Source organism: Vulpes lagopus, chromosome 5, assembly GCF_018345385.1.
Source record: "Vulpes lagopus strain Blue_001 chromosome 5, ASM1834538v1, whole genome shotgun sequence".
In the NCBI taxonomy this organism is placed as follows: domain Eukaryota; kingdom Metazoa; phylum Chordata; class Mammalia; order Carnivora; family Canidae; genus Vulpes; species Vulpes lagopus.
The window spans coordinates 72,114,937-72,123,035 of NC_054828.1; the positions used below are offsets into that span (position 1 = coordinate 72,114,937).

General features: G+C 42.9%; 1 pseudogene; it reads right to left on the reverse strand.

The window, feature by feature from the left end:
* Window positions 1–4,062: 4,062 nt before the first annotated feature.
* LOC121491512 lies at window positions 4,063–5,289 on the reverse strand (annotated as a pseudogene).
* Between the last annotated feature and the right edge of the window lie 2,810 nt (window positions 5,290–8,099).

Genomic DNA, 8,099 nt, shown 5'->3' on the forward strand with positions numbered 1-8,099 from the left:
GAGCCTTGCTCAGTAAGTGTCTGATCTTGGAGAGCTAATAATTCAGAGGAAGCCACCAAAAAGAGGTGAGAGCCGGGTGATGGTAATTGCTGCCTACTGTGCTGCCTATTGTGCCTAATCCCCCAGGAAATCAAATGTGAGACAATGGAGGTGGTTCAGCCAAACTCCTGGCTGATGGAGATGGAATTAACTTGGATTGAGTCCAATTAACTTGCTGCCTTTGCTGCAATGAGTCTCAGAAATGTCACTGAGTTCCAGAGATGCCATGGCTGTTGTGGCTATTCTGTTTACACAGGATGCTATAGCATCCTGTTTTTCTTAAAATAAATTGTGTTCTGATTCCTGAACCTAATTGCTTACCATGGTATCTGTGGCAGAACAGGCCAAGTGTCCCTCAAGAGGGCTCCATGTCTGTGGGGGTGTTAAGCCAGGTGTGGCTGGTGGGGCATTGTCACCACCACTGAAATGTGGCCTCACACTCCTATCTGTTGACCACTCCCCATAGGAAATGGCAGGTAGTTGAGCCAGGCTCTGACAGGTCTGGCCAAGGCTATCCCAGTAGGCTAAGGGAGACCTGAAGCGCCTGCCTTGGTGGGCTTAACTTTACTTTCTACTCTCTTCCCATTTTTCTTTCTCTCAAATGCACACAGAAATTGCCATCCTGAACAAACCCAAAATGAAGTGGATGTGGAAGGCTGAGATCCAGAACAAACTACTGTGACTGGAACGGAGAAAGTACTATCCTACAGACCACTCTCCCCAGGAAATATCATCTCCTTTTCTGCTTTCACTCCAATCCATGTGCTTTCCCCTCTACATGTCCTGCCAAATGGCAGCAGCAAAATGGGGAGGGACTTTGGTCTCAGTAGCCAGGTCCCCGATGCCACCACCACCGTTACCACTGCTACTGCTACTGCTACCATGATCCATTCTCACCCCTACCACCATTAGCACCACCATCACCATCACTACTCATTTTCACTACCACCATTACAACTAGTATGGGGAAGAGAAGACTTGGGGGTTGATGAATAGTCATCTTTGAATGATTAAAAGGCTGTAAAAGAATAAAGTTACTAAGGATGGGTAAAAAAGTAAAGTTAGAAAAAAGGACAGAAATTAAGAGGAATTATTTTTTCGTGGTGCCTCCGAGGCAGTAGGTCACTTCAGGATGAAGCTGAACATCTCTTTCCCAGCCACTGGCTGCCAGAAACTCATTGAAGATGCCAAGCATCTCCTAAAATCATTACTCTTTCCCCTTCCTTTTTTCTCAAATGTCGCTTACCTATTCCCTATTGAGTACAATTACCTTGTTTATGATATTTCTCCATATCTACAGGGCATCACTGCATGACAGACACGGGGCTAAGTACTAGAAGTTGGATGATCAGTAAGTTTCAGTTCTATCCTGAAGTTCTTAGCACAGCAAGGGAGACAGACATTAACACATGATGTAAATACAATATAGCAAGTGGTTTTTAAAAATATAATAAGCTCAGATCATTTTAGGGTCTCAGAAAGGGGGCACATAACGTAGTGTAGGAAGAGGCCTTTTGGATTGTATAATATCTGGCTTGACTGAAAACCTCCTTTCCATCCAGCCCAAAGCAAGGTTGGCTTGGGATCCCAATGCTTGGACATCCCTTGCTGAACAGAACCACAATAATGCCTCTCATTCTGTCATGGAAGCTTAATAAGTTAGGTTTAATTCCAGCTTCTAAAAGTTCTGAAGTTTCTGGGTTCCTCAAAGGTCTTGGTCCAGAAGGGGATTTGTGTGTGTGTGTGTGTGTGTGTGTTTTATCTCTGTCTAGAGTAAAGAGTGACAAGTAGACAGCTCTCAGAATGCTGATGCTGATCGTCAATGCTGACTTGTTGCGCACAAGATAGCAGAATTTGAAGAGCATGGGCTTTGGAGTCAGACAGGCCTGCCTGCAATTGTGGCTCAGTTACTTTTGAACGTGTGACTGTGGACATTTTCATTAGCTCCTCAGACCACACTTTTGTCATTATAAAACGTGGGTAACAGTCTCACAGTAAGTATGTGGTAAAGTTTAAATGAAGAGACACTAGAATATTTAACATAGTGCTTGTCACATAGTAAGTGTTCAACAAATGGTAGTTGTCAACATTGGTAATAATAGTATTAAGTAGTGAATGGGTAACTCAAGAAGAATATGGGAGAAAATTGGACAAAAGGGATGAGGCCAGCCAGACCCCTAACCCAACATTAGCCAAAGAGAATGCAACCTCACTGGAGAAATCTCCCCTGGAAAGATTTGGTTATTGTGAAAAACGGAGAGAGGATATTCCTGGACTCACTGATACTACTGTGCCTCGTTGCCTGGGGTCCAAAAGAGCCAGCCAGCAGAATCTGAAAGCTTTTTAATCTGTCAAAAGAAGATGGTGTCCACCAGTATGTTGTTAGAAAGCCCCTAAACAAAGAAGGTGAGAAACGTAGAACCAAAGCACCCAAGATTCAGCATCTTGTTACTCCACGTGTCCTCCAACACAAACGTCAGCATATTGCTTTGAAGAAACAGCGTACTAAGAAAAATAAAGAAGAGGCTGCAGAATATGCTAAACTTTTGGCCAAGAGAATGAAGGAGGCCAAAGAAAAACACCAGGAACAGATTGCCAAGAGACGGAGGCTGTCCTCTCGAGAGCTTCTACCTTGAAGTCTGAGTCCAGTCAAAAATGTTCTAAGAGTGACAAAATAAATAAGATCAGATTTTTTTTTGGAGCAGAGAACATGCTTTATTGAGGAGTAGATATAGAACAGCACATTCTACCACATGTGGGGAAGGGTTAGCTTCGGTAAAAGACCTTTACCCCTTAAGAAAACCCCCAGTGAAGTTGCTTTTGGATAAACTTTAACAGTGACACTGAAACTGGCAGGGAGCTGCCACTGAACATTCTTAAAATTAGCTCCCCCCAACCCACAGTGAGTATAAGTAGTGTACAGAGATGACAAGAGAAAGGCACAAATGACCAGAGTCGGGATTATGGGAAGGGCTCCACACGAAGACAGCAGTGTTGGAGGAGACCAAGTTGGGAAGGGTGGCATGTCATACATCAAAAGCTGCCCCAAGATAGCAGGTTATAATGGGCTGGAGAGAAATTAGAGGGAGCATTTCTTCCTTTGCCTGAAACAAAAAATAGAGCAGAAAACAGGGGGAATGGTGGCAAATCCCAAAAAGGAAATGGAGGAGGAGTTCTTGGAAGGGCTAGAGCACTTTAGTTCAAGAGGGAGGGTGAGGCACTGTCAGAGAAGCAAACACTGGGAGGGGGTGGCACTCTGCCTTGCTGAGTCATGGGCTTAGGGGAGATCTGGAAGTCATGTGCACTCATTTCCTACTTCTCCAAGGAGGTCTAGGCAAAAAATCAATGCAAAGTACAGGTGTGCCAGATGAGACTGGCAGGTACGGTGGGGGGCGGGGGGTAGGTTTCTGCAATCTGATGAACTGGTTAGCATGCAGCATGAAAGGGAGAACCGGACACTGTTTAGCCCCTGCCAATGTAAAAAGGAGCAAGGGCTTAAGAGAGAGGAAAACATTTAGGGCTGGGCACTTTCTGGTGAGGCAATGAGGACTGGTTTCCTTCCACTGACACACAATGCCCACAGGTGAACTCAAATCAAAGTACAGAATCACCACCTGTCAATTCTCTCCATTTCATTCTGATTAAGTTATGTGCAGTTACCAAGACGAATCCCTGGGAGAGTTTTAAAAAATATTGGTCTCTTGTCAGCTTGACACGGATCAAAAACCGGCCTTTCAGTAAAAATGGCAGAAAAAATTTCAAGTGAGATAAAATCCAAAGGGAATGGACCCCTCCTAGTACACACACTCAGAAATGTTACCTCTTCCCTGCTCTTCCAAAAAAACCGCATGTAAGGAACAATTGGACAGGTCCTGGTGGTGGCAACCATGGTTTGAAGTCTGGTGTCCGGGCAGCAAGAAGCACTAGTACAAAGTTTAGAAGACACAACACAACCTCATGGGGCTAGAGGACATGAGGAGAACCAGTGACTGGACAGGTACAGTACCAAACAGGACACCTTGGGTCAGTGCTACGAGGGATCTGCACTCAAGTCTAAACAGCGATCCCATCCAGGCAACCTCACTGAGGCCGAAACAACAGTTCCTCAGAACCAGCGTCTGCAGTGTACACGAGGGTCGGAGCCAGGACAGTCCTGAGGGGGAGGGCCTTCCCAAAGGATGCTGTACTTGCCAATCACAAGAGCAACAGAAATGACAGACAGATCCCTAGGGTACGGATTCCTACTGCTGGGGTTCGCTGGCTCAGAGTAACAGGTCACTTTAAGTGCCCTTGGGAGGGGTCCATTTTAAACAGCTTGGATCCATGGTTTTACTGGAGTTAGATCTTTTGGCCTCTTTGGCTATCCACTCATCAATCAGGTCCTGTCTCTTTAGAACTAGATGTTTTCCTTTCCAGTACTTAAGCATCTGAAGGGCTTGCAGAGTACTGACAATGTCCACAGGATTCACAGCTGTCTCCTGGCTAATCTCTTTGCCTTGGAAAGTATGCAGGTAACGGAGAAGCACTTCTTTCCAGTAACTGCGATAGCTTATGAGCCCCAGGTCAGAGAGGGGACGCTCCGGGGAGCCAACTTTTTCTTCCAGTTTGGAAAGCAAGTAACTGAAATCGATGAGCATCTTGCCATAGCCCTGTCTCATGTACCGAGGCGTGGTGAGGATACATGGCACATTGTAGTTGAGGAATGAATGCTTTTCCTTGGAAAAATATCCAATCAAGTGACAGCCGGTATTGTCCGCTTGAGTCATAACATAAAACAGGAAGGGTTCCACATCATAATATAATGTCTTGTGGTCCAGAGAAAGCTTGGCCAACAGGCACAGGTTTTGGCAGTAGATCTTGTTTTTCTTGCCGTCCACTTCAAACACGGAGATGGAGCCTTTGCGATAGATCTCATCCCGGGTGGGTGTTTCCACACACATTTAGCCATGTGTCGGCGAAGTATCGTTGGCTCTTCATGTATTTTAAACAGAATTCGCACATGTAGAGCCGTCCCAGTCGTGCATATTCTTCGGGATAAGGAGAATGGTACCAAGTGTCGAGCTCATAACGACCAAAAGCAATTGTTTTAATCATGTTGCTCCCCTCAGTGATTTGGCCTTGCAGCCTTAACTTCTCCAAATCCTCTGAAGCCCGGGCTTGTGCTCTTCGGAAAAGATCCAAGTCATACTCGCTAGTCAGGTTTTCCAAGAGAGGTTCCCCAGTGTTCCCATAGGTCTGTCTGTGTTCCATGGTAGTCATGACAAGTATGCTGGCACTGGAAAGAGATTTTTTAAAAAAAGGAATTAGAATTGCATTTGGGTGAATATAAGCAATGTGTCTCATGGAGCTAACGCAAACAAGAAGGGTGAGAAGATTGATGAAAAAGTGATGAGTAATTTGCAGCATGTGAGTTTATTTGCCTAAGATGACAACCAGCTGGAGTGGACCAATAGGTGACCTTGTAGCCACTTATTAATGCTTGGACCCCCTCTAAGGAATTCCTTAAGAATGGCAATCTAAGCCATACATCATCAATCCTTTTAAGATTAGGGAAGTCATTTAATTTGAAGTAGCTAGTTCCTTCTAGCTATTTTTATTTTATGAATTTCTAATACTAAAAAACACTGTCTTTTCAAAAGTTTTTAAAAATTTTATTTATTTTTTCTTTCTTTTTCTTTTATTTATTTTTGTATATTTTTTATTGGAGTTCGATTTGTCAGCATATAGTATAACGTCCAATGCTCATCCCGTCAAGTGCCCCCCTCAGTGCCCATCACCCAGTCACCCCATCCCCCTGCCCACCCCCCTTCTACTACCCCTTGTTCGTTTCCCAGAGTTAGGAGTCTCTCATGTTCTGTCTCCTTCTCTGATTTTCCCACTCATTTTGTCTCCTTTTCCCTTTAATCCCTTTCACTATTTTTTATATTCCCTATATGAATGAAACCAGATGATGATTATCCTTCTCCAATTGACTTACTTCACTCAGCATAATACCCTCCAGTTCCATCCACATTGAAGCAAATGGTGGGTATTTGTCATTTCTAATGGCTGAGGAATATTCCATTGGATACATACACCACATCTTCTTTATCCATTCATCTTTTGATGGACACCAAGGCTCCTTCCACAGTTTGGCTATAGTGGACATTGCTGCTATAAACATTGGGGTGCAGGTGTCCTGCCGTTTCACTGCATCTGTATGTTTGAGGTGAATTCATTTTACCAATTGCTGGGTCATAGAGTAGCTCTATTTTTAACTCCTTGAGGAAACTCCACATAGTTTTCCAGAGTGGCTGTAAAATTTAGATCAGGTAAAATTTTTCCTGGTCATCATTCCCAATCCTTGTGCCAAGATCTTGTTGTCTTGCACAGGCAACCAGTGTTATTATTCAGAACAATTTTTTTTAGCAGGTCATTTCCTTGTCTTTATGTACATATTCAGGAACAATATAATATTGCATTGTGTGTACATTTGTGTGTACACATACTTTTCGTGTCTGTCTGCCTCTTGCTTTTTTTTTTTTTTTCCATTTAACAATAGATTAGTAGACTAGGGAAGAGGATAAACTCTGGGGCCAGACTGCATGGATTCAGCTTTGTCATTTGTTATTTGTATGCTCTAAATTATTGAACCTCCCTTAGCTTCAGTCTCTTCCTTTGTTAATTAGTATTATAGTATACCTATATCTTTTAGGTTCATGTGTGGATTAAATGAGTTAATTTATCTAAGCAATTAGGTCAGCACCCTGTACATACTGTAGAAGAGTGTTAAGTCACATTGTTGCTTGTCATTATTCCTTAGTAATGCATTGGTTCTGCCACAGTCTATTTAGCCATTTTTAAATTAATGGCCATACATTGCTTTGATTTTCATTCTTGCAAACAAAACTTCTATGCATATTATATATGCTTCCTTAAACACAGAAACAATAGTTTCTCAAAGGTAGAAAGGATATAAAATTGCTGCATTTATTATTTAAGGGCTTTTTAAAGAAAAATATAATGAATAGATATCTGCTTTCTGTTTTTTCCACCTGCTGGTTTTAGTTCTTACTCCCTTGGGCAGCCTGAACCATATAACAGCTCTAAAGTAGTAGACCCCAGTGGTTAGGACTTATAACCTCAGGTCCAGATCATCTTTGAGGGAGAGCGGGTCACATTTTAGGGGAACTTACTAAGCATTTATATACAATAATTCACTTAATTACTATGATGTAGGTGCCATGACTATCCCCACTTTAGTTATGAGGAAATGGAGGCAAAATTACTCAGGGTCACACAACTGTAATGGTGGATACTTTGTATAGGTGTGAACATTGAATCAGTCCATATAAGGTTTCTTAATATATTGCCCAACAAATAGAAAACATCCAATCAATGTTACCATTATTCTAGAGTTAATTGGTGATTATTAGGGCTATAGAATTATTATTACTACCATTACCCTTACTAACCTCAGACTGTGATAAAGATTATCTCCAGAAGTTCATTTCGTTTGCCTGAACAAAATAGTATGAAACTGTGGTATCAAGCCTTGGTTCGCCAATCTTTTTTATTCTTTCCCATAGCCGCAAACAGCATTCTTAAACTTTGAGAGAGTTGCCATAAAGCACTCTGATGTTTGCCCACAGGTAAGATCCATGTGCATATAGTTAAATGCAAATTTGGATGCACGTAAGTTCTCATTTGTGATGGGGGCCTGAGTTGTGCTGGATGCCCAGGAGAGAGTAATGGGGGGCCTGTACCTGGCACTTGAGGAGGACAGTGGGCCGACTTGAGATGCTGGAATGCTGGAAGCAGATTACAGAAAGAATTCCCTTCTGGAGAGAATGATATCCATTGATGCACTGAGCACTACTCTGGGATAGAAGCTGGAGAAACCACAATGAAGAAGATAAAGCCCCTAGCCTGCAGGGCTTACATGGTAGTCTGGAGGACAGACATATTGCTGAACATTTGCACCACGGGGTGACACACAGGGACACACTCTAGAAGCACTATATAGTATGGTGGGGTCTTCCTGGCCCTAGGATCCTTCAGAATAAGTCATAGGGATGAAA